General features: G+C 38.1%; 1 protein-coding gene and 1 pseudogene across 1 annotated transcript in view; one reads left to right on the top strand and one right to left on the bottom strand.

The window, feature by feature from the left end:
• The window catches only part of Tmem232 (transmembrane protein 232), a gene marked incomplete at its 5' end in the record, with an annotated part of 194,411 nt that overhangs the window by 107,157 nt on the left and 60,072 nt on the right, over positions 1 to 27,182 (top strand). The gene's annotated exons all lie outside the window — the stretch shown is intronic.
• LOC150064112 (BCL2/adenovirus E1B 19 kDa protein-interacting protein 3-like) lies at positions 19,842 to 25,098 on the bottom strand (annotated as a pseudogene).

Below are 27,182 nucleotides of genomic sequence, written 5' to 3' on the forward strand. Positions count from 1 at the left end.
CCCCACTCCTCCCACTCATCTTGATTCCCCTCTTCCCTAGCCAATTTCAAATAACCAATTAAGCATATATAGAATATATCAGATAACAAAATGAAATGTTGTACCAATATGAGATAACTAAGGGACAGTAAAACAGATGAGAGATATCATAGTACATTAAGGACAACAGTCACTCATTATATGGCTTTTGTTTCTATATCCTGGAGGTCCTAACATTTAGTGTCACACTATATAACCTTATGTATCTAGATTTTGTTCTATTGTAAATCTCTGCTAGTAGAGCCCAAGGTTTCTAGTTAATTTGCTAGCTATGTCCTTTGCCATACAGAAGCTCTGCAGTTTAATACAGTCCCAGTTATCCAGCCTTTCTCTGATTTGTTGTGTTTCTTGGTCCTTATTGAGAAAGTTTTCACCTGTGCCAAGGAGGCCTAGTGCATCTCCTGTTCCTTCTTGTAATGTTTTCAGTATATCAGTTTTTACCTCGAGGTCTTTGATCCATTTGGAGTTAATGCTAGTGCAGGTGACAAAGAAGGATCCAACTTTAGTTTTCTGCAGGTGTTGAAACAGTTCTGCCAGCACCACTTGTTGAAGAGGCTGTCTTTCTTCCATTCTATTTTTTTTGTTCCCTTATCAAAGATTAGGTGGCCATAGGTCTGTGATTTAATTTCTGGGTCCTCAGTTTTATTCTGTTGGTCTTCCGGCCTGTTCTTGTGCCAGTACCAAGCTGTTTTGGTCACTGTAGCTCTGTAATAGAGTCTAAAGTTTGGTAAATACATTTCTTTATTACACATGATGCCTTCACTTTTCAGTGTAAAGATCCAATGGTAAAGAGGGGATTGGAAGTTTCATTATTGATGAATCACCCGACCTATCTTATGATCTATAATTTTTAGAAACGTATTTTCCTTGTGATTTTAGCCTATAAATTATTTTTGGAGAAGGAACTGTGCTTTGAACTTAAAGATATTAAAATTATTTTGAAAAAAAGAATAATATGTAGCTTTATAAAAAGCATAATTTGGGGGAGCAGAAGTTTGGCCTAGTGGTAGAGTGCTTGCCTAGCGTGCATGAAGACCCAGGTTCAATTCCTTAGTACCACAAACATAGAAAAAAGCCAGAGGTGGTGCTGAGGCTCAAGTGGTAGAGCTCTATCCTTGATAAAGTCCAAGGACAGTGCTCAGGTCCTGAGCTGCAGCCCAGGACTGGTAAAACAAAACAAAACTAAACTAAAAACAAAAAAAATCCCATAATTTGGTCCAGGCCCCAGTGGCTCACTGCCTATAATCCTAACTGCTCAGGAGGCTTGAGATCTGAAGATTGCTGTTTGAAACAAGCCCAAGCAAGAGAGTCTGTGAGATACCTTTTTTTTCAATTACAAACCAAAAGCTAGAAGTGAAACTGTGGTTCAAGTGATAGAGTGCTAGTCTTGGGCAAAGCAGCTAAGGGACAGCATGCAGACCCTGAATTCAAGCCTTACAAAAACTTACAAAAATATAACAAACAAAAAATATGTTTGCCTTCTTGAATGACTTACACGTTTAACTCTTTAAAAGTATCTTTTTTATTTTCTTTAAGCAGTTATACAAAGGAGTTTCCCCTTCAACAGAACAAGTTATAAATGCACCTTGATCTGTGTCATCCCTTTAACATCTTCCCTCCCCACAACTTCCATTCATCTCTTGCCTTATTTGTCTCAGTTCTGTGGTACATGCAATGCAATCTTACCTGCAGTTCACTCAATTCTACCTATCTCCTCTTCACCCCCTTACTTTCTAAGTATCCATTTCTTAGTACTTATTTTGTTGGGCTTTGTTTTAGTGTTTCTAAAGGATTGTACTATTCATGTTTACCCTATATTCTATTTTACTTTGGTTCATTGATAACCACTTGGGTGCCACCCAATATTCTAATATCTAGATTTATAGACATTCTAGTTCCCACTAATGAGGGGAATCATGGAACCTGTGCTTCTCTGGGTCTGACTCACTTCACTACATAATTCTCTCCATGTCTTCCATTTCCTTATGATGGTTGAGTGGCATTCTTTCTGATGGATGAATAGAATTCCATTTTGTATATTTACCACATTTTCTTGATCCATTCATCCTTGGAGGGGCTACTACGTAGGCTGATTCTATATCTTGGTTATGGTAAATAAAGCTGTAATAAATATGATTGTGGAGGTGGCTAACTTTTTCTTTCTTTTTTTTTTGTCAGTCCTGGGCTTGGGTTCTGGGCCTGAGCACTGTCCCTGGATTTTCTCAAGGCTAGGGCTCTACCACTTGAGCCACAGCACCACTTCTGGCTTTTTTGCTACGTATGTGGTACCGAGGATTCAAACCCACATCTTTGTGCATGCTAGGCAAACACTCTACCACTAGGCCAAACTCCCAGCTGGTGGCTAACTTTTTTAGTGCAATTTTTAAAGTATATTGATCCTGTTGAGTATGTGTATTTTTTAAGTCTGTGGCATATTGTCATTTGGTGTATGCTGCTTGCCTTTAGCATTATAGCATTTTCTATATCATTGAAACTACTGCCCTAATAAAATACTTCTACTTCAAAGCTTTTGTGTTTTTTCCCCTTGGTAAAACTATCCACTGTATAGCTGAGAAGTTAGAACTCAGAAGATAAGTTTTTCTAAAACGAACTTTCACATCAACAACTTGTAAACTTCTTTTTATTTTTTATTTATTTTATTTTTTATTTTAATATATAGAGGGGTTACAGTTACATTCACCAAATAGTAGGTGCATTACTTCTCATACATTTTTTGATACCCCTTCTCATGATTTTGCCCCCATTTCCCTCCCCCAAATCCCTCCCAATCATCTTTTCCTCCCTTCCCTTTCCTATTTCAAATAATTAAATAAGCTTATATATGATATACTAGGTAACAAAATCAGATACAGTAACAATATGAGATTAACCAAAGGCAACAAAAGAGAACAGAAATAAATAGGTACTTTTTCTAAGCTTACATCAAATCTCTAAAAACTTACAAGTAACTAGTAATTTACATACATATGTACAAATACTAGAACTTCATATCTAATCATGATTAGTTTGCACAAAGTTTATTAGAAGACTTCATTTGTCTAGAAGAAACCCCAAGGAAAGCCAGCAACACTAGGCTATTGTTATTTAGGTAGATTTTGCACAGCTGCAATAGACAGAGTAGATAGACCTAAGGGGCATACCCATCATCCTGGACCTGCTTTGAAAGGAGAACTAGCTCAAAGGTAGTAGAAAAAGGGGTGGTTATGGTGGTGTATTAGTTACTAAATGATTGCAAGGTGTGAAAAGTTAACCTGTACTGTCCCTGGAGACATGTGACCAAAATGAAGCACATAGTTTCCATTTTTCATCATTTCACTGATGGCGATGTCAAGTACCTTGGAAGACCTTTGTACATTCCCTGGTGGGGGTGGAAGTGGGGTTCAGGGAAGGGATACTACCTGACTGCTGTTTTGCCTTCCTGTTAAGTACAAAAAGTGTCTCAGTAGAGAAATAAATGTTTATAGCTTACTGGCAACTCTCCTGGTAGAACAGGATGGTCTCAAACTCTGCCCTAGCCTCCAGAGTGCTTGGATTGGAGGGGTGTGAGACCATGTCTTACCACCTAAGGTCCCATATTAGCTGTGTTGAGGACATGGGAATGCCAGCATCCCAGAGTCAGGAGCACTTAGAAAATGCTGGAAGAGGGGAATCTTTGGTAAGTCCTGATTAGAAGAAACGTCACTCACTGAGAGTCTTAGGGCCTCTAATTGTAGAGAGCAAATTGCTGTCTAGAAGGGAAATTTTGCTTCTTTTTGGGAGAGCAATTCTGACTGGGCTGAGATATTTCCTTTTGATTTTGCTTTGCATCTCCTTAATGGGGGATGACATTTTCATATAACTGTTGCCCATTTATATTTTGTCTTTTAAGAAGTATCTTTTCATATCACTTTTTTATTTTAATTAGGTTAATCAGTTTTTCTAAGCATTTTCTGATATATATATATATATCTTTAAATACAGAATCATCTGCAAAGAGGGATAGTTTTATTTCCTCTTTCCCTACTTGGATCCCCTTTATGCTTGCTTCTTGCCTTATTGCACTGGCTAGGAATTCTAGTACTATGTTAAAGAGGAGTGGAGAGAGTGGGCATCCTTGTCTCGTTCCTGATTTTAGAGGGAATGGCTTGAGATTTTCACCATTAAGTGTAATACTAGCAGTGGGTTTCTCATACACAGCCTTTATTACATTGAGGAATGTTCCATGGATTCCTAGTTTCTCCAGAGCTTTTAACATAAAGGGGTGTTGCATCTTGTCAAATGCCTTTTCCGCGTCTATTGAGACAATCATGTGATTTTTGTCCTTGCTCCTGTTGATGTGTTGAAGTATATTAATTGATTTGCGTATGTTGAACCAGCTTTGCCTCCCTGTGATGAATCCAGTTTGATCATAGTGTATAATTTTTTGGATGAGTTGTTGTAGGGGGTTGGCCTGTATTTTGTTTTTTTTTTTTCTTTTTTTTTTTTTGGAATTAGTAAAAGGGTTACATGATATTTGCCAGATAGAAGGTGCATTAATACACATACATTGATACCCTTTCACATGTCTTGGTACCCATTTCCCTCCCCCCCCACACCCCCCACCCATCTTGGTTTTCCCCCTTCCCTATCAAATTTCAAATATCCAAATACAAATAAATTCAATATATCAGATAACAAAGTGAGATACTATACCAATATGAGATAACCAAGGGACAGCAAAGGAGATGAGAGACAACATAGTACATTAAGGACAACAATCATTCATTACATGGCTTTTGTTTCAATATCCTGGAGGTCCTTTCAATTGGCTTCACATTATATGTCCTTATGTATCAAGATTTTGCTCTATTGCAAATCTCTGCTAGTAGAGCCCAAGGTTTCTACTGATTAGGACAAATGAGGGAAACCATTGAGCCTAAGTTGCTTTGAGTCTGGCTTACTTCACTTAATATGATTTTTTCTAAGTCTTTCCATTTCCTAACAAATGGGGCGATGTCATTCTTTCTGACAGCAGCATAGAATTCCATTGTGTACAAATACCACAACCTGTTGATCCACTCATCAACTGAGGGACATCTAGGTTGGTTCCATATCTTTGCTATGGTAAATAGTGCTGCAATGAACATTGTTGTGCTAGTGGGTTTAGTATGTCCTTGTTTGTAGGTGGTTGGGTAAATGCCAAGTAGTGGAATTGCTGGGTCATAGGGGAGTTCTATGTTTAGCCTTTCGAGGCACTGCCACACTGCTTTCCATAGTGGTTGAATGAGTTTGCACTCCCACCAACAGTGTAGTAGTGATCCCTCCTGGCCACATCCCCTCCAGCATCTGTTGTCATTCGTTTTCCTGATCCTGGTCATTCTAACTGGAGTGAGGTGGAATCTTAGAGTTGTTTTGATTTGCATTTCTGTTATGACCAGAGATGTTGAGCATTTCTTCATGTGTCTGTAGGCCATTTTTGTTTCTTCTTCAGAGAAGACTCTCTTTAAGTCTTTGGCCCATTTTTTAATGGGATGGTTGTTACTTTGGAGGTTAGTTTTGGAGTGATTCAATTTTTTGAGTTGTTGATATATTTTAGATATGAGGCCTTTGTCTGTTGTTTGGTTGGTGAAGATCTTCTCCTACTCTGTAGGCTTCCTGATTAGTTTACTAGCTATGTCCTTTGCCATACAAAAGCTCTGCAGTTTAATGCAGTCCCACTGATCCAGCCTTTCTCTGATTTGTTGTGATTCTTGGTCCTTATTAAGAAAGTTTCGACCTGTGCCAAGGAGGCCTAGTGGTATCTCCTATTCCTTCCTGTAAAGTTTTCAGTGTGTCAGCTTTTACCTCCAGGTCTTTGATCCATTTGGAGTTAATTCTAGTGCAAGGTGACAAAGAAGGATCCAGCTTTAGTTTTCTGCAGGTGCTTAACCAGTTCTGCCAGCACAACTTGTTGAAGAGGCTGTCTTTCTTCCATTCTATTTTTTTGGCTCCCTTGTCAAAGATTAGGTGGCCATAGGTCTATGGTTTAATATCTGGGTCCTCAGTTCTATTCCATTGGTCTTCAGGCCTGTTCCTGTGCCAGTACCAAGCTGTTTTGAGAATTATAGCCCTGTAATAGAGTCTAAAGTTTGGAATTGAAATTCCTCCAGCGCTGTTCTTTCTGCTAAGAAGTGTTTTTGCTATACGGGGTCTTTTATTATTCCATATGAAATTTTGGATTGCCTCTTCTATTTGTTTAAAGAATGACATTGGGATGTTGACGGGTATTGCATTGAATTTGTAGATAGCTCTTGGCAAGATTGTCATTTTCACAATGTTGATTCTTCCAATCCAGGAGCATGGGAGGTTTTTCCATTTCCTTAGTTCTGCTTTAATTTCCTTTTTTAGGGTTTTAAAGTTTTCATCAAAAAGGTCCTTTACATTCTTAGTTAAGCTAATTCCTAGGTACTTTATTTTCTTTGAGGCTATTGTGAAAGGAGTTGCTTTCCTGATTATTGCCTCGTTCCTCTCACTGTTGGCATAAAGGAAGGCGGTTGATTTTTGAGGGTTGATTTTATAGCCTGCTACTCTTCCAAAGCTTTGAATCAGCTCAAGGAGCTTGGAGGTAGAGTCTATAGGATTCTTTTTTTTAATTTTTTTTATTTATTTTTATTTTTTTATTGTAATTAGTAAAAGGGTTACATGATATTTGCCAGATAGAAGGTGCATTAATTCATATACATTGATACCCTTTCACATGTCTTGGTACCCGTTTCCCTCCCCCCTACACCCCCACCCGTCTTGGTTTTCCCCCCTTCCCTATCAAATTTCAAATATTCAAATACAAATAAATTCAATATATCAGATAACAAAGTGAGATACTATACCAATATGAGATAACCAAGGGACAGCAAAGGAGATGAGAGACAATATAGTACATTAAGGACAACAATCATTCATTATATGGCTTTTGTTTCACTATCCTGGAGGTCCTTTCAATTAGCTTCACATTATATGTAATTATGTATCAAGATTTTGCTCTGTTGCAAATCTCTGCTAGTAGAGCCTCGGTTGATTTTTGAGGGTTGATTTTATAGCCTGCTACTCTTCCAAAGCTTTGAATCAGCTCAAGGAGCTTGGGAGTAGAGTCTATAGGATTCTTTAAATACAGAATCATGTCATCTGCAAAGAGGGATAGTTTTATTTCCTCTTTCCCTACTTGGATCCCCTTTATGCTTGCTACTTGCCTTATTGCACTGGCTAGGAATTCTAGTACTATGTTAAAGAGGAGTGGAGACAGTGGGCATCCTTGTCTCGTTCCTGATTTTAGAGGGAATGGCTTTAGATTTTCACCATTAAGTGTGTAATACTAGCAGTAGGTTTCTCATACACAGCCTTTATTACATTGAGGAATGTTCCATGGATTCCTAGTTTCTCCAGAGCTTTTAACATAAAGGGGTGTTGCATCTTGTCAAATGCCTTTTCCGCGTCTATTGAGACAATCATGTGATTTTTGTCCTTGCTCCTGTTGATGTGTTGAATTATATTAATTGATTTGCGTATGTTGAACCAGCTTTGCCTCCCTGTGATGAATCCAGTTTGATCATAGTGTATAATTTTTTTGATGAGTTGTTGTAGACGGTTGGCCAGTATTTTGTTGAGAAGTTTTCCATCGATGTTCATCAATGAAATAGGTCTATAGTTCTCTTTCTTTGATGAATCTCTGTCTGGTTTGGGGATGAGGGTTATACTGGCTTCATAGAATGAGTTTGGTAAGGAACCTTCATTTTCAATTTCGTTGAAGAGCTTGAGGAGTATTGGTGTGAGCTCTGCTGTGAAGACCTTATAGAATTCAGCTGTGAATCCATCTGGCCCTGGGCTCTTTTTGGTGGAAGTTCTCTAATTGCCATTTCTATTTCAGAGCTTGAAATAGGCCTGTTGAGTTGGGTTAGCTCTTCTTGGTTCAGTGTGGGTATGTTAATATTGGCTAGGATTTCATCCATTTCTTCTAGATTCTCAAATTTGTTGGTGTAAAGGTTTGAGAAGTATTCCCTGATGATATTCTGGATCTTGGTAATTTCTGTCATGATATTACCATTTTCGTCTGTGATTTTGTTCATTTCGATAAGCTCTTTTCTTTTTTTGGTAGGATTTGCTAAGGGTTTGTCAATTTTGTTAATTCTTTCAAAGAACCAACTCCTTGTTTTGTTGATTCTTTCTATAGTTTTTTTTGGATTCCAAATCATTTAATTCTGCTTTGATTTTGATAATTTGCTTTCTTCTACTGGGATTAGGGTTGGTTTGTTGCTCTTTTTCCAGGAGGTTAAGGTGAGATATTAACTTGTTGGTTTTTGATTTCTCCAACTTGTTGTTGTAGGCACTCAGCACTATAAATTTTCCTCTGAGTACTGCCTTTGCCGTGTCCCAAAGGAGTTGGTATTTTGTGTGCTCCTTATTGTTCAATTTCATAAACTGTTGGATTTCTGTTCTGATCTCTTTGATGATCCATTGGTGATTCAACAATGTGTTGTTCAGTCTCCATGAGTTACAGGGTTTTTGTTGGTGGAGATGTGTGTTCAGTTCCAATTTGATGCCTTTGTGGTCTGAGAGTGTGCATGGAATAATTTTAGTGTTTCTGAATCTGACTAGGTTTGTTTTATGGCCTAAGATGTGATCTCTTTTGGAAAATGTTCCATGTGCTGCTGAGAAAAACTGTATTTCGATCTATGTATGGTTTTAGTGTAAGTAAATTTGCTTGATGAAGTTCGGAGCTCCGGGATTGGGTGTGTAAATATTTAGGATCATTATGTCTTCCTGGAGGAAAGATCCCTTTAGTAGTATGTAGTAACCTTCTTTGTCTTTTCTTACTAATTTTGGTTTGAAGTCTATTTTATCTGATATGAGGATGGCAACTCCAGCCTGTTTATGGGGGCCTTTCGGTTGATAGAGTTTATTCCAACCTTTCACTTTCAAAAGATGATTGTTTTTTTGGATAAGATGTGTCACTTGAAGACAGCATAACGATGGCTCTTGCTTTTTGATCCAACTAGATAGCCTATGCCATTTAATTGGAGTATTAAGTCTATTGATATTGAGAGTTAGGATTGAGAGATATTTATTAGTTCCTACCATTTTTAAAAGCTTTTATTAGGGCCTGTGTCCTGACAGTTCTTGTGGTCCTTAGATGGTATGCTGTTTAGGTGTCATTTCTTTCCCTATATGGCATTTATTTTGGTTTTCTATGTATAGAACATCTTTGAGAATTCTCTGTAATGTTGGTTTTGTTGCGACATGTTGTTGCAGCTTTTCCCTGGAATGGAATGTTTTTATTGTTCCCTCAGTTATGAATGAGAGCTTAGCTGGGTACAGTATTCTTGGTTGGTAGTTATTTGGCTTAAGGGCATGACATATATGTTTCCAGTAACTTCTTGCTTGCATGGTCTCTGCTGAGTAATCTGGGGTTATTCTGATTGGTTTGCCTTTATAGGTTACTGATCTCTTTTCCCTGGCTGCCTTTAGGATCTTTTCTTTGGTTTCTATTGATCCAGTTCGGATTACGATGTGACGGTGGGATGTTTTTTTCTGGTCAGGTCTGTTTGGGGTTCTAAAAGCTTCTTGTATCTGGATGGGCCTGCCCTTCTGGATATTTGGGAAATTCTCTGAGATGATTCCCTGAAGTATATTTCCAATACCTTTGACCTCTTTCTCCACGCCCTCCTCAATACCAATTAGCCTTAAATTAGGCTTCCTAATTGTATCTTGGACCTCCTGAAGCACTCTCTCATATTTCCTAGATTTGGATTGACTCATTCAGCCCTCGAAATTCTCTCCTCTGCATTGTCTAACCTGTTATCAAAGCTATTTACTTTATTTTTCATCTCCCTTGCTTCTAATTGCTCATTTTTGATGCCTTGCATCTCTTCTTTTAGATCATGTATGGATTTCTTTAGCTCCTTGATTGCCATTTGACTGATTAGCTCAGTAGCTTTATTTTCTTTGTACATTTGCTGGAGTTCGGTCACCTTTTTATTTGTGGATTCTATGAATTCATCCATCTTTCTTTGAAAAACTTTTATTATGGCCTCCTTTATGGCTTCTTCTTTTTCACTTATCACCTTGTTAATGGTTTCCTCTTGTTCAGCTATGACTTCCTCCATTATCTCTTTCTTTATATTTTCACATTTTTCATTAATGATGTTTATCAATTGCATTTGTGTAGCACTTGGAAGACTCTCCTCTAGGTTTGCAAGTGACTGTTCCATTGGCTGTTTACATTGGGTGGGGGATGTTGTTTCTTGATTTGACATTTTTCTTGAGTTTCTTGTTCTGCCCATTTGAAAGTGGGAGCAAGATTAATACTAAACACGATTACAGTTTTTCAGATATAACCATCCTAGACCTCTGTAGCTGACAGACACTAGATGTTTATAAGCTTTGATTGGTGTTATCCCTCTTCCTTTTTGTGCACTTACAGACCAGTCTAGTACAACCACTGATAAGCGATTTATACCCAAAACAATAAGCCTCTCAATCCAATCTCTATTGTCTTTAAGTCCCTCTGAGCCAAGAGAATAATTCAACACCTTGATATACAGTATTGCTCAACAGCCATCAAGTGTAGATCCATGCAATATAAGGGTTGAAAGATGAACAGAGGTCCAGAGATAGAAAAATAGAATGAGAGAGGTCAGGGGAGGTACTAGAGGATTAACGTAGGAGTGTAAGAATATTGTAGTAATGAAGAAAATGTGTAGCATAAGGATAACTGACCTAAGTTGGTAAGTAGGTAGCGCATTTGAGTACAAAGTTTGGAAAGTATTAGAATAAAACTCATGTTTTGCTGCGCGACTAGCTCTTAGCCCAACCAGTGGCCTCACAGTGGACCATGGGATGGATTTGCGAGCTTCCCTCTGAGCGTAGTTGGTAGACGTTTTCCTGTGCAGCTTCCTGGGGCGGCCCCAAGCCAAGGGTCTGGGGATTGAGAGTTTCCAGGGGTTCTCAGCAGGACCAGCAGGAGACCCCTCTGTTCCCAGGGGCAGTGCCCAGCTGAGGACCTGGGCTACAAGGGCGGAGCCGCGCCTTTTTGATTCTCAGAAGGCGAGCTTGGCCCTTCAGATCCCTGCTGTGTTTCCACTGCTTTGTCAGAGTCTGTGACTGTGGGGGCCCCCTGGGTGCTGTCTTGCTCAGGATTCCCAGCTAGAGGATGCCCCGCTCAAGAATTGAGGGGGGGCAGATGCTGGCTCCTATTTTCCCGCACCCCCTACCCGCTGTTGTAAGGCAGGGTCCCAGCGCCCTCCACTCTCAAAATCCAGTGGCCTGGGAAAGGAGCCTTGTGTGTGGGTGGGAGCTGGGACAGCTCCGCCTCCCCTGGTGGGGTACTGAGTGTTAGGGTCCGCCCGCTTGTCAGTCTCCAGTCATAGGGCTGGGGGTTGAGCCCGTTGGGCGGGTGGGAGTTGGGACTGTTCTGCCTCCCTTGGTATGGTGCTGGGTCTTAGGTAGCCTGCCTGTCAATCTCCAGTCAATGGCCTGAGGGAGGGGGCTGTTGAGGGAAGGGACAGGATTCTAAATTCCTTGCCCTCCTGCTCCTGCCAGTGTTTCTCAGGGGGGGGGTGTGGAGGGGTCTGAGTTAAGTTGTATTGCTTGGCACCTGCTCTGCTTTCCCGATGTGTTTGGGGACCCGCTGTATTACTCACGCCTCTGCGTCTGTCTGCGGGTGTCCCATGGTGGTGGGGAGTCTTTCACTCTCCTCGGTCTCCACTGCCGCCTGTGTTCTGCATCTGGGTTCCGCTGCTTGCTGTTCTGGTTCCGCGTCTGGTTTCCATTGCTTCCGCCATTCCCTGGCCCGGTTCTGTGGTGGTTTCTGCAGCAGTTGCGCTCCCAGCCTGGTGCCCTCCACTGCCGCCCCTTTTCGTGGATTGGAGCCGGCACCCGCCTCCACTTTTCGCGGCTTGGAGCCGGTGCCAGCCGCTGCCTGTTGCGGCTTGGAGCCGGTGGAGAGAGGTGGGGGAGGGGTCCTCGAGTTCTGAACTCCTTGAAAAAGTTGGATGTGAGCTTTATCTGGATTTTTTTTCCGGTTTGAGTCCTTCTCCGTTGCTTTTTGTGTTTGTTGTTGTAGATTTCTTAAGATAGTTGGCTCGTGGGACTCCCTGGTTCTCTCTTTTTCTGAGAGAGAGCTAGGCAGCATCCCTATTGTCTGGGCGCCATCTTCCTTCCCCTACTTTGAATTTTCTTATATACATAATGATTCAAGTTTCAGTCTTCTGCATATGAATTTCTAGTTTTCTAGTACGCAATTTGGAAGAGCTATGCTTTTATTAATGTATATAATTAGTGTCACGAATTAGTTTGCTGTAGATGAATGTATTTATTTCTGGCATCTTTGTTTTATTCCTATGGTCTTCTTACTGTCTTTTGTTTTTGCTAGTAATAGGATTTGAACTCAGGACCTTACATCTGTTTTATCATTTGACTTATGCAAAATCTCATGGACTTTTCTGTGCTGGTTACTTTCTAATGTGATGTTACAGATTTCGGCCTCCGGAGTAACTACAAGTACAGGTGTGAGCCATCAGTACCAGTTTATGTGTCTGTTTTTATGCTGTACCATTCCATTTGGGTTTTGTTACTAAATTTGACAAAAGAAACAAAGTGTAAAAACTAGACACCTAAAACCGTATTTAATACAGAGCATTAATGTACTACTTTTTTTCCCTATTACACATATGCATTCCATGGAATTTAATTTGTAAATTAGGTAGTACAGGACATTAATTAACAATAATAATTAATAGCAAAATGATTATAATCATAAAATAGTTACTTATAAGTCTATCTTCTTCAAATAATAGAAAATATGTTTATCTTATAGTTTTTTCTTACTATTTTTTCTTACTATGTTACTTAATTTTTTTGAGCCCTAACTGTTTAGTCCTTAATAATTTAAAAATCTATACAATTCCCCTAGGTCTCTCAGGATGATGGAAGGAGAGAAAGTATGAAAAGGGACTGTATGTGTTCAGCACTTATCATTTGTTTTATAATTTAATACATTTAGTTAAATATTTATTTCCTTTGGAATATAAACTTAATTTTTCCCTTGTTAAGATTTTTATAAACGTTAGTGGAAGGTAACATATATTTTATGCCTATACTTTTTAAATATAGGAAATGCTACTACTAGTAATTTTTCAAAGAGAAAACATAGTTTCATAGTGAGTGCTTTTCCTCCTTTATATTTCTTTTTGTTTGTTTGCTTGGTTTTTTTTTTTTTTTTTTTTGGCCAGTCCTGGGCTTGGGCTCAGGGCTTGAGCACTATCCTTGGGCTTTCTCAAGGCTAGAGCTATACCACTTGAGCCTCAGCACCACTTCCAGCTTTTTTTTTTTGCTATGTATGTGGGGTACCGAGGAATTGAACCCGGGTCTTCGTGCATGCTAGGCAAGCACTCTACCACTAGGCCAAACTCCCGGCCCAAAGAGTATTTTGTTTGTTTGTTTTTTTCCCCAGTCCTGGGCTTGAGCTCAGGGCCTGAGCACTGTCCTTGGGCTTTCTCAAGGCTAGAACTCTACCATTTGAGTCTGAGCACCACTTCTGGCTTTTTTCTATATATGTGGTACTGAGGTAATTCAGTAATTCTGTAGAAACAAGTTCTTATTTCCAGAGTTTATAACCTATGTGAAAATGAAAATCTATTATATTATCAGCTCAAGGCAGTCATACACAATGTTAAAGGATCTAGAGATTGTGAACAAATATATCTTCAACAAGTTGATGTTTATATATATTTTTATTCACATAATTAAACATGCTAGAAGGTTTTATTATACCTTTTTAGAGATGCATATAACACACTTTAGTACTATCTACCCACCTACATTATCCTTGGTTATTTCTCCTCCTAGATCCCGTTGGTCCAGTTCTTCCCAAAGGAGTCTCCATTCTAATTTTTTGTCAGTTTGTTAAAATGTAGATTTCACACAGACAAAATATGCAATACTGGTCTTTCTGAATCTGACTTGTTTTATTTGACATGATGATTGGGACAATGATTTCTTTCATTTCTATATATAACTAACAGATGAGGTTCCTGGATCATATCCTAGCTCCGTTTTTCATATTTGAGGAATCTAGCTTTACAGGAGTGGCTTACACCAATAAGCCTAGCTACTCAGGAGCTGAGGATCATAGTTGAAAGTCAAACTGGGCAGGAAAATCTATGAGATTTTTTTTTCCTAGTCTTGGGCCTTGAGCTCAGCCCCTGAGCGCTGTTCTTGGGCTTTCCCAAGGCTAGAGCTCTACTACTTAACCTACAGCACCATTTCTGGCTTTTTGCTATGTATGTGGTACTGAGGAATCGAACCTGTGTCTTCTTGCATGCTAGGCAAGCACACTACCACTAGGCTAAACTCCTGGCCCCTTCTGTGAGATTTTTTAATCTCCTATTATCCAGCAAAAAGCAGAAGCAGAACTGAAGCTCAAGTGTTACAGTACCAACTTTGAGTGAAAAAGCTAAGGGAAGTGCCCAGAACCTGAGTTCAAGCCCCAGTACCCACAGTCTCACCAATGTGTATTATCTGACTTTTTGACAACAATCCTCTGAATCCTGAGTTGGTCTGGTACTGTGGATTTGATCTGTATTTTCCAAATCAGTGATGCTGAGAACTTCGTACTTAATCTTTTCACCGTTTGGATGACTTTAGGAAATGTCTGATTAGTTTTTTTGTCAATAATTGAGCTATTTGGGTTTTTTTTTAAAGATTTTTACATAAGATTTGTTTCAATGTTGTGTCAAGTTTCTATTGAATATATGACTTGCAAATATTTCTTCCATTGCATTTGCTTGAATTTCACTTTGTTGTTTGGCTTTTCCCCTGTGTTAGAGTTTTTGTTTGATGCAGCACCATTTCTTTGCTTTAACTTTTGTTAAGTCTGATTGCAATTGGAAGCTAAGTGGAGAAATTCAATTGCCAGTAACAAAACAGTGCTTCAAATATTTACTTTCAGTACATGTGCTTCAAATATTTACTTCTACTTTATTGCAATCTTGGCTCAGTGATAGGTCATACCCCATCTTTGTGGTACATCTTCTCTTCTTTCCCTCCTTCACATTCCCCAATGGGATGAGCCTTCATCTTGGCAGGAACTTTCCATCAATGAGCCAGAGATTTAGCTTTCTCTTCAATATCATCATGACCCCAGGAATTTTCTATTTTCAATGACACAATCTATGGTAGATTTTTTTTGTTGGTTGTGATACTTGAACTCTGGGCTTGGGCACTGACTCTGAGCCCTTCAGCTCCCTATTCATTATCCACAGTGCCGCTTCCTATTGTAGATTTTTTAATGACATGGATATTAAAATAATCTTGGTGACACATAAAAGCATTTTATATTTCAAATACAAATTAACTAGAATAAAAATGACAGCCCTATGAGAACATAACAGTTATACAACAGAAAACAAAAAACTAAATCTACATGTTTTTGTTTTGTGTGTCATTTTTTTCATGTGCACTTTGCTCCTTCAAAGAAAAGGGCAGTTAAACTTATGATTAAATGTTTTTTCAGTAGTTGACAAGCATATATTGCTTGCTGAAACAGAATGTAAACATAGATGTGATATTATTCAAATTGATATAACTGTCCTACTCTCATGAAAAGTGAATCAATCAGTTAAAGGATTCAATCTTCCCCTACTTCTAAATATCATTCATGGAATCAGGCATACAAACTCTGTAAAACTTTAATATTCAGTTGCACATACTCTCATATATATGTATTCCTGTCAGGGAAAATGTTGCTTCCAAATAAGCTTTCCCATGGGGCTCTCTTGGTACAGACTTAAATGTTAAGCAAAATGCAAGACTCCTAACAGAAGTGTGTATTCTCTCAGAAAGCATTCATTAAATGCTTTTGTGTATAGACACTGGGAATATTAAGCAAAATAAACCAGTGTCATAGATAGTTTCTGCTATTGATAATTATTGACCCCAAACATGTCAATGTCTAGCAAAAGACATTTAGAACTTTGTCACCCCATAAAAAATCATATCCTCATTTATTTATTTGGTTATTATATGTTGATTATCTCAGATAAAATACTTTGCAAAAATAATTGTGATTATTTCTGACTGTAACTCACAATCAAATTTAGAAGACAGAATTTATATATGTATATATGTGTGTGTGTGTGTAAAAATCACATATATATGTTAAATCAGTAATGATAAGTGTGAAGATATGATAAGTGTGTCACTATCAATAGTGAGAAGTATCCTGAGGGGAGGGTGAGGTACACATGTCATTTGGGAACAGAGAAATTTGGAAAGGGAGGTACAAAGATGGGCACAAAGTTGGCTCACATCTTATCATTCTAGCTACATGGAGACAATTGTGGGTGTATTGGATTTGAGTCCTGTCAGGGGAATTACCAAGTAGGCAATGATTTTCACAGCTCTGTAGTTCAGAAAGAAGTGTGGTCAGTGAGTCACCGGATGACTGTCATGGCCCAAATCATGGCACAAACGTAAGGTTGTTCAGAAATATAGACTGGCATGAGGAGGACTGGGATGGAGGAATGCCACCACCAATGTCTGGAAGAAAAGGGGAACATCATAAATCATATGACAAAGAAAACATGAAGAACATTGAGAGGGTAGAATGAAACCCTTGGGGATTTAGGTGGAAGCTAGATTTGGCTTTTAAACTTACAAGTAAATATGGTAGGCAAGAAGCAAGATGGCCCCAAGGCAATAGGTACCCATCCTAGCTCTCTCCCACAAAAAGATAGAAACCCTCAACTACAAATTCAAGAAGCAATGGAGAAGTATACAAACCAGAAAAGAAACATAGATAAAGTATATCCAATGCTCTCAAAGAATCTGAAATGCGAGGACCCTTCTCCCACCCCTCCCTGTTGGCTCTAAGCCACAAAAGTCGCAGAATTCACCAAGAAGTTTAAAGATGAAGCAACACCTATACTCTTGAAACTCTTGAGAAATAGAAGCAGAAGGAGCAATACCAAACTCATTTTATGAAGCTAATATTACACTCATCCCCAAACCAGGCAAAGACCCAACCAAAAAAGAAAACTATCTCTCTAATGACAACAGATGCAAAACCCCTCAATAAACTACTAGCCAACCAAATCCAGAAACAAATTTAAAAAATTATACACTACAATCAAGTAGGCTTCATCACATAGACGCAAGGCTGGTTTAACATTCACAAATCAGTTAATGTAATACATCATATCAATAGAGCTAAGGATAATTTCTCTGGACACGGAGAAGGCATTTGACAAAATACAACATCCATTCATGTTGAAAGCACTAGATAAAGTAGGAATAAGAGATACATTCCTTAAAATAATTTAAGCCCTATATGACAAACCTACAACCAGTATTATACTAAATGGAAAAAGACTGGAACCATTTACCTTAAAATCAGAAACTAGATAGGGATACCCACTCTCTCCACTTCTCTCCAATATAGTGCTGGAACCCTTAGCCAGAGCAATAAGGCAAGAGAAGGACATCAAAGGGATCCACATAGGGAAAGAAGAAATTAAACTATCCCTATTCGCAGATGACATGATCCTCTACCTGAGTGACCCAATTAGCTCTGCTCCCAAACTCCTAGAATTAATCAACCACTTTAGCAAAGTGGTGGGATACAAAATTAACCTGCAAAAGTCAGTAGCCTTCTTGTATACTAACAATACGCAAACAGGAGAAATCAAGAAAATGATCCCATTTGTAATATCCCCCAGTAGAATAAAATACTTAGGAATGAACTTAACCAAAAATGTAAAGGAATTATTTAATGAAAACTATAAACGCCTAATGAAAGAAATTAAAGAGGACACCGGGAAATGGAAAGACATCTCATTCTCATGGGTAGGGAGAACCAATTTAGTGAAAATGGCCATACAGCTAAAATTGATATACAAATTCAATGCAATCCCCATCAAAATCCCAAAGACATTCTTCACTGAAATAGAAGATATAATCCAAAGGTTCATATGGAACAAGAAAATACCTAGAATAGCCAAAACAATTATAGGCAAAAAAAGCAATGTAGATGGTATTACAATACCAGACTTCAAACTCTACTATAGAGCCATAAAAAAAAAAAAACGGCATGGTATTGGCACAAAAATAGACCAGAAGATCAATGGAACAGAATAGAACATCCAGAAATAGAACCACATACCTATAGTCAACTTGTATGTGACAAAGCAGCCAAAGATATACAGTGGAACAAACACAGCCTATTCAATTATTGGTGCTGGCAAACCTTGACACCCACATGCAGAAAAATAAAAATTGACCCTAGCCTTTCACCATGCACAAGCATTAACTCAAAATGGATCAAAGACCTCAGTATCAGACTAGAAACCTTGAAACTGCTACAAGATAGAGTTGGAGAGACACTGGAACGCATAAGCACAGGCAAAAATTTCCTGAATAGAATCCTAGGGTCACAACAAATTGGACAGAGACTCGACAAATGGGATTACCTAAAAATAAAAAGTTTCTGCATAGATAAAAGCATAGCTACTAAAGTAGAAAGACAGTCAACCAACTGGGAAAAGATATTTGCCAATAATACATCAGACAAATGCTTAATATCCAGTATCTACAGCGAACTCAAGAAACTAATCCTTCTCCAACCCAACAAACCAATTACTAAATGGGCAAGGGAACTAAAGAGAGACATCAAAAGAAGAGGTTAAAATGGCAGAAAAGTATGTGAGAAAATAATCATCATCCATGGTCATAAAGGAAATGCAAATAAAAACAACCCTAAGATACCACCTACCCCAATTAGATGGGCCAAGATTTTTTTATTAAATAATTTATTAACATTGATTTTTACATCATATTTCAAATGACATATTTAACAAGTATTCAAGAAGGGAATCTCTATATATAATCACTGGCGCTTAGATTTTAGAACATAATTGAAATCAGGCTAGGGTTTGTATGTCATAGATACATATTAATCTATGTAATAAAACATTATGTCTATAGAGTCATAGATTTTTTTTTTCTGGTTTAATAGAAGCTTTTATATCTGTTTTTAACTCATTCAGTAATTGCTGGAAGACTTGGCCACGTTCTTGCCATTTCCAGTCCTTTATAGGACACAGTTTGCCTGCAATGACGCTGATTGCTAGAGCACACAAAACCTGAGCACAAGGGATTCACATGGCAATCCAGCAGTTTGCTGAGTGTGGAAGGGACGCCTTCCTGAGTGCCAGGCCCCAGTCTGACTGCTAGGAGCAGCCTGGGCGATGTCTGCTCCTAGGGCAGATGTTTCTCTTTTGTACTCAATGGTTCACATAGTCAAGTGTTCTTTACAGACAACTGTTTTTCATTTCCATTAAATACATTGTATTTTCTACAATAATGTAATTATAAGGCCACAATATTTCTTTTAGACAAACTTCTTAATGTAGTGGGTTGTCTTATCAATATGATTCATTCTTCTAAAATATAAAGTGTTAGCTGAATTAAGGTTACAGATAATTTTTAAATAGTACATATATCATGACTAGTTCATTAAAATTATTTATACTATGTATATCTATAACCCAAAGGAAACTTACTCCTAAAGTTCACAGAAGTATCAGTTTGCCATGCTTATTCATTGAGCTACAGTCTGACAGGCCAACATGATCTCTGTGTCTAGTCTTTCATCTACTAAATTAGGAAAGCCACATTTATGGAACAGATAAACTCAAGTGGTGCAGCTGCCCTCGGACTGCAATGGCAACCACAAGGGCTCTCCAGCTGTGTCAGCTCTGGCGCACCCTCATGGCAAGCAGCCAGCCCCGTGCCCATCAGAAGGAGCTGGTAGAGGGTGTCAAGTACCTTCCAATGTAGATCCCCAATCGGATGGCCAGCAGGTGAGAGAGCAGCAGAGAGGGAAGAAAGACCTTGAGAAACTGGGCTGAGAAAATGCCCCCTTTCTTCATGACGCTCGTGTTCCTCATGCTGAGTGTAGCCTTGAGCTTTGGGTGCTTAAAAAGGAACTCCTTTGGGGGGATATTTCCTGGACGGCTTGACCAGTCCCATATCCAGTCTGAATTTTTCTTCAAGATCCTTTCAACTTCTCTCCTTCTTTCAATATAATCTTCCTTAGACTGAGAGCTATTTTTTCCCCAATGCTGTGTGTATCCGCTTCAGAAACTCTGGTGGTGTCTTGTGGTGTCTCTGAGCAAGGTGGGCTGTCACACTGAGAACTCTTGGAGCTGCTCTGTCCAGATTCATGCTGAGCATCCAGAAGTATTTTTTCCATATATATATATATATATATATATATATATATATATATATATAAACTGAGGCTGGAATGCTGCTCCCGTTCCCATTATTGCTAAAGTGCAACTCTACCCAGGAGCCCTGCAGGCCTGCAGGTTCTTCTCCTGCAGCCCCAGAACCCTGCTCTCCAACATGGCGCCCATGGCCATTGGCAGCACAGCTCCTGGCCGACTGCAGATAGGCCTCAGTGGTCAGGAAAACAGCACCCTGCAAACCACAGCCCAGCAGCGAGCTGAGGCCGTGCCTAGCATCATTAGAATAGCCAAGATTTTGAACTCAGACAATGACAGATGCTCTCAGGGTTATGGAGAAAAAGGAACCCTACTGCACTGCTGGTGGGATTGTAAACTAGTTCAGCCACTCTGGAAAGCAGTGTGGAGGTTTCTTAAAGAACTGAAAATATACCTTCACTACGATCCCGCCATACCACTTTTGGGCATCTATCCTTAACATCATAACCCAAGATATGATAAGGACCTGCTCAGCTATGTTCATCTCTGCAATATTTACAATAGCCAGGCAATGGAAACAACCCTGATTCAAGGGCAAATCCAATGTTAATTCCTTAGAAAGGCAAAGTCAGAGCTCAACAACATGAACTTTGTTGGCAGGATTGCCATTTTCACAATGTTAATTCCTCCAATCCAGGAGCATAGGAAGTTTTCCCACTTCCCCAATTCTGCTTTAATTTCCTTTTTCAGGTTTTTAAAGTTTTCATCATAATGCTTTTTTTTTTTTGCCAGTCCTGGGCTTGAGCTCAGGGCCTGAGCACTGTCCTTGGACTTTCTCAAGGCTAGAGCTCTACCACTTGAGCCTCAGCACCACTTCTGGCTTTTTCTATGTATGTGGTACCAAGGAATCGAACCCGGGTCTTCATGTATGCTAGGCAAGTACTTTAACCACTAGGCCAAACTCCCGGCCCCATAATGCTTTTTTTAAAAAAGAAATTAAGTACCTAGAGATGGTTTTGAGAATAGATAACTACTACTGTCTGTGTAGCCTCCAAGAGAACAGAATCTCACTCTTTTTGTATCTCTGAGCAGCAAATCTGCTGAATGAATGTAGATGACATCAAGAAGTCACTCTTGAAGGACTTAAAGACTCATATTCATGAAAAAATTCAATAAAGCAAAGAAAGATAACCTTTATTCTTCCCAGGAGCATTTGGATATTTATAATAACATTTATTGTTCATACACAATTATCACCACAGGTATACAGGCTGCAGGCAGCTGACAAGAAGCAAATGTTTGTGTTCCATCATGTTCCAAGTGGTTTCAGCAGCTTTATATCACCTGACATGGGAACAAAATTTAATGATGCATTTAGTGCAAAAACAGTGATGAACTTGTTGTTTGTAAATAAGACCCATTAGTTGGGACGATTAACAATATAGTGTATTGTGCAAGTAGCAGAGTGCTTGTCCAACAATCAAGAAGTTCTTAATTCAAACTCCAATAGTACAAAAAAAGAAGGAAGGGAGGGAGGAAGAGATGAAGATGAACTTATTTCATCATCTTGAATGAAATAAGCCAAGTTCATGAATACAAATATCACATATAATTTAGTTAAATGTGGAATCTTGAACTAAAATGATGAGTATAATGGGAATTCCTGGGACATACGTATCTATGAAATGATCACAATGAAGCATCTTTGCAGTATCCATGTATGATGAAAATGATGATGAAAATGGGATATTATGATTTGTTAATGGTATATACCATTACAGTGGGTCTCTCATAGGTTAGCCAACAAAGATAGTCACAAAGATGTTGGTTTAGGGGATTTTTTTTCTATTGCATTTTTAACCTCTCCATTAAGTAGATTTAATATGTGCTGCAGATAGCTCTTTCTTCCCCTTACCTCAGCTCTCATGTTCTAAATTTCCTTCTTATTAGTTTTTTGTTTTATTTTCTTCTCCTGTTCCTTTTTAAAAGAATGCATCCCCAGCCACCACCAATTGTGCCTTCTATCTTTAATAAATTGTCATATCCATTTATCATTCAGAACTGGTTCCACTTTCAATGCCAAGTCTGTCAGTGCAATATAAAATCAGTAATTGCTGAACATCCATCATCTCTGAAGTGATATGTCACTAAATTCTTGGCTGTTCACAATAGTTCACTAACCTGAGTCTTGTTGAGCCAGACTAATGTCAAGTGGCTTCCTTTCTTTTTTTTCTTCTGTATAAAATTATTTAAAAGAAAAAAGCCTATCTTGAGAACTGAAATTTGACAAACCATTTATGTAGGCAAACCAGCATTGCCACACAGAATTCTTAGCTCAGCTGGATGACAAATCAAGCACTTATTAGCATACTGATATCAAGAAAGAGAGATTGTGATAAGTTAATCATTAGGGAAAAGTCATGTACGATAGTTTCACTAGCTTTTGGTTTTGTTGGATTAAAAATAACATAGGATACAGACAGAAGTAATTTTTTTAGAGTCTCTTTCTAAAGACGATATCTGATGTCCACACTCACAATTTCCAAATCTTTATCCTACTCAGGTTTGCATTATGCCTATGCACAAAGAATCATAATGGTGAACTCAATTTAGCCCACAGACACTTTTTAATACAACTTGTCCAGCCAAGAGAGAGAATGCTGCTGAGTAATCACGGTGTCATAGCCTGGGTAGGACAACTCACTCTGAGGACGTGATCTCTGAACATTGGCTCTCTGAGGCATTCTAGTCAAGTGTAAATATGTCCAATCCAGGCTAAAGAATTCCCACAATTCTCATCAGCCTGTCAGGTACTGCAGCACTGAAGGTGAGGTGAAGTAATGGCATCTTCTTAAATCTACTGGCAAAATCTTCTGCTTCCTTTATTCCATTAGTTGCTTTCATGGCCATGGCTGTCATGCAGAATCACAAACACACTGGGCTGATATAGCAATTGCAAATAAAGGATACATTTGGGCCAGATAGGAGAAGCTGTGACAAGTACATTTATACCAAAAGAATAAGAAAGCCACATCAAATAATTTTAAAACTTCTCTCCTCTTTCTTCATTTCGAGGTACTAATCCATTCTTTATCCCAATGTTGCAAAAGTCCCTAAATTCTGGGTATCAAGAATCCAATGATGCTACACATAAGCCAAGATGGGATGTGTGAGAGGAATTGTTCTCTATCCTTAGCTAGAAAGCAGTAATGCTAGTAATGCTAATCTCTTAATTCTTTTTTATTATTACCTCATCAGATATGTTCAGAAGTATGTTGGAGTGATAGATTCAAAATAGTGATCATTTGGCTGGAAGATATAAGAAAAAACATACAATTCCTTTGTGGAGGAAATAGAGGCAGAACATTATGCATTGAAAAAGAGTATGCTTAAATAAATGGAAGCACCAAGAGTGCTCAAGAAGATTCTTGCTCTTTCTTTGTACAGAAGTGTGTGTCATCCAACCATGACACAATGGGGTTTCCAGGCATCAGAAATGGAAATGTATGTTCTGTGGCTGAGCAAGTTGCTCTATCAGAAAACAGTACATGTTTCATTTTTAATTGCATCTCTGTGTCACCTCAAGAGTGAGAGGTAGAAAATCAAGCAGCTAACTACCTGGCTTGTTTTGGTGGGTCACAACCATGAGTTAATTGTCATATTTCAACACAATATGTGGACAACTGATTTTAATATTGTTTTCCCAGGTATAATGAATTTAGACATTCAGAAGTAAAATAATGAGGAGTAAATTGCCCATAAATATATTAATATATTATACCACTAAGCTACATCCCCAAGCTCAAATTTAATCATATTTTGAAAATAACTAGACTTAGCGAGAAAATTACTTTTAAAACATGCATCCATAACACATACTTATACATAAAAACAAAAAAATCAATAAGAAAATTGTAAAGTTGGAAAAACAGATTTATGTGTCTTTCAACTCTGTTATAACTTTTTAATAGCATACATTGACAATATAGAGAAACTTAATTATGACATTTCCATAAATTCATACAATGTCCCCTGGTTAAATTTACCCCCTTTCTCATTCTCTCTCATTCTCCCTTCTTTTTTGTTCTGACAATTCTAACAGCTGTCATCATTCTGTTGTCTTACATGTACATGAAGTGCTTTGACTATATTTACCTCCTACACTGTTTTTTCACCATCACCTTTACTGCCATCCTCCTCTCAATAGAATCTATCATTCATTCACTTTAAGTGAATTCTAATTTTACCGAGGGGATTGTGTGACACTTATTATACTTTAGTTAGAGCAGTCCCCTCTATTGTTTTCTCATTGTTATCCACATCCCTCTTTGCCTTTTTATCATGCAATGGCTTTTGATGTTTCCTTATGATATCTTTTATGTAGACCCAAAGTATTTGGATATTATTCACCTTCCAACATTTTTTGTGCCTTACTCCTTCCACATACTTCTGAACTATCCCACATTACAATCATATTTCTGTACATACACACATATGTGTATATGTACATACATACCCTTTAGGACTAGATGTTGCATATCAGAGAAAAATATCAGTCAATTTAATATCTTTTGGGTAACTTCGACTATAGATGATTACCATGGTTAATATAATGTTGAAAGAAAAACAAATTACTCTCAGGGTATCATCGTGAGCACTGACTTAGAACAATGAACCTTCTATTTATTCATGATAAAGAAAATCAAGAACTGGATGTGTAACTCTGAGTTAGGCATAACAGTAAGAAGCATTGTGTAATCAATGAACTTTTTCACCTCTTAAATTTCCTTTCATCATAATTACTATCTTCTCCTGACTTAGTCATTTTAAAGGTATTTCAATGAATATACTGTTTGACTTGTAAGCAACAAATAAAGAGGGGGAAAAGAAAAAAGGAGACATGCAAAAGTGAATTAGCCTTCATTCTTAGACTATTTTAAGGGTCATATAGTTGGGTACAAAGAAGACAAGGACATTATTTTTTCTCTAAAAATGACATACAGCTCCATTTAATGTTCAGTCATTTGGAACATATTTAGATTAGTGGTTTTAAAGCAAAATGTAAAGTGAAGGAGACATATTAGTTGTGAATTGGGCAGTAAAATTTAAGGTTTGCTTTGTATTTCAGAACTATGATAAAAAAGTTTATGTAGAACAAATATTGTGATCAAATCAATCTAATAGAATTTCAGTTTAAGCAAACCTGAGTGCACTCTAGATACAGATTGCAGAAACATGTAGATGAAGAATAGAATAAATCATTCCATTAATCCCGTTAGCAGGGTTTATAATGGTACATGTGTCTATGTTAGTTTCTAGGACAAGTGTACTATACTCAGATATATAACTACCAGCATTGTTAATTTTATTTAGATGGGCATACAGATACTTGAACTTTAACATGTAACTATTGAAATAATCTTTGACTATATTATTCCTGCCCCATGAACTTAAAACTATTGAAATAATTTTGACAACATTATTCCTACCCGATGCACACTCAATCTAGCCGTCTACTTTTACATACTGGAAATTTTAGCATGTAGTGCTAAAATTCAATCACTTCTCACTGCTTCTGCTGTTACCATGCTTCCAAAAGGAAGGGAATAAAATTGACAAGAAAGTTTAGCCTCTGACAAATCTTTGAATAATGGTAAAACTAAGGAATCTCAGCAAAACGGAAATCTTCACTGTAGGCCATGCACTCTGCAAAATGTTTGAGCCAGAGGTGGTCAGATATGTGTAGTTCTTCACACTGTGTCGAATGTAACATAGTTTATAATCTGAGATAGATGAGTCTTAGAAAAAATAAAATAATTGGAGATTGACTGCAATCTCACAAATTAAATCAACTATGTGATAAATTGAAAGTAATTGGAAAATTCTCGAGACAACCAAAAAAATTCTTTGAGGAAGTGACTTAAAGTGGAGACTAGATGGAAAAGAATATGTGTGCCTTGTAAAGAGTATAGGCAGAAGGTGTCAGGAAAAGTGCAAGGTGTGCAAAGTTCACCAAATATGGTCAATAAAAATGTTGTTCAGTATACCTAGTATGTAGTAAGGAAGGGGAGAGAAAGGAAAAGGCAGCTGATATGGAAGCCAAACCATTCAGAATTTTTATTTCCAAAGGCAAAAGTTAAGTGCAAAGCAAAGTCATTGGAAGGCTTTGTTCATTTGTTTGCCTCATTTATTTTGCGGGTACCAGGGCTTGAACTCAGGGCCTTGTGCTGTTAGCTTTCTTGCCCAAAGCTGGCACTCTACCACTTGAGCCACATCCTATCTTCAGCTTTTTGCTAATTAATTGAATGTAACAGTCGCAGGGAGGCTTTTCTCCAGGCTGGGGATTACAGACAGAAATTACTGTTATGGAACCAACCTAGATGCCCCTCAGTAAATGATTGGATCCACAAAATGTGGTATTTATACATAATGGAATTCTATGCTGACATCAGAAAGAACAACATCACCCCATTTGTAAGGAATTGGAAAGACTTGGAAAAAATCATATTGAGTTAAGTAAGCCAGACCCAAAGAAACATAGGTTCAATGGTTTCCCTCATTTGTGATAATTAGTACAAACCTTGGACTCTCCTAGCAGAGGACTACAATAGCTCAAAACATAGATACATAAGATCAGATAGGATGAGGTTAATGAAAGGACCTCCAGGATATGGAAACAAGAGCCATATAATGTGTGATTGTTGTTATTAATGTACTATGTTATTTCTCATTTCTTTTGTTGTCCCTTGGTTATTCTCATATTGTTACAGTATCTTGCCTTATAATCTGGTATGTTGTATATACATTTATTTGTTTATTTGAAATAGGAAAGGAAAGGGGGGAACAAGAGAAGAGGTGGGGATAGGGGAAGGAAAATGGGGTATCAATGTATGTGAAGTAATGCACCTT

The sequence above is a fragment of the Megascapheus bottae genome, chromosome 4 (assembly GCF_031878675.1).
Source record: "Megascapheus bottae isolate mThoBot1 chromosome 4, mThoBot2.hap1, whole genome shotgun sequence".
Lineage (NCBI taxonomy): Eukaryota > Metazoa > Chordata > Mammalia > Rodentia > Geomyidae > Megascapheus > Megascapheus bottae.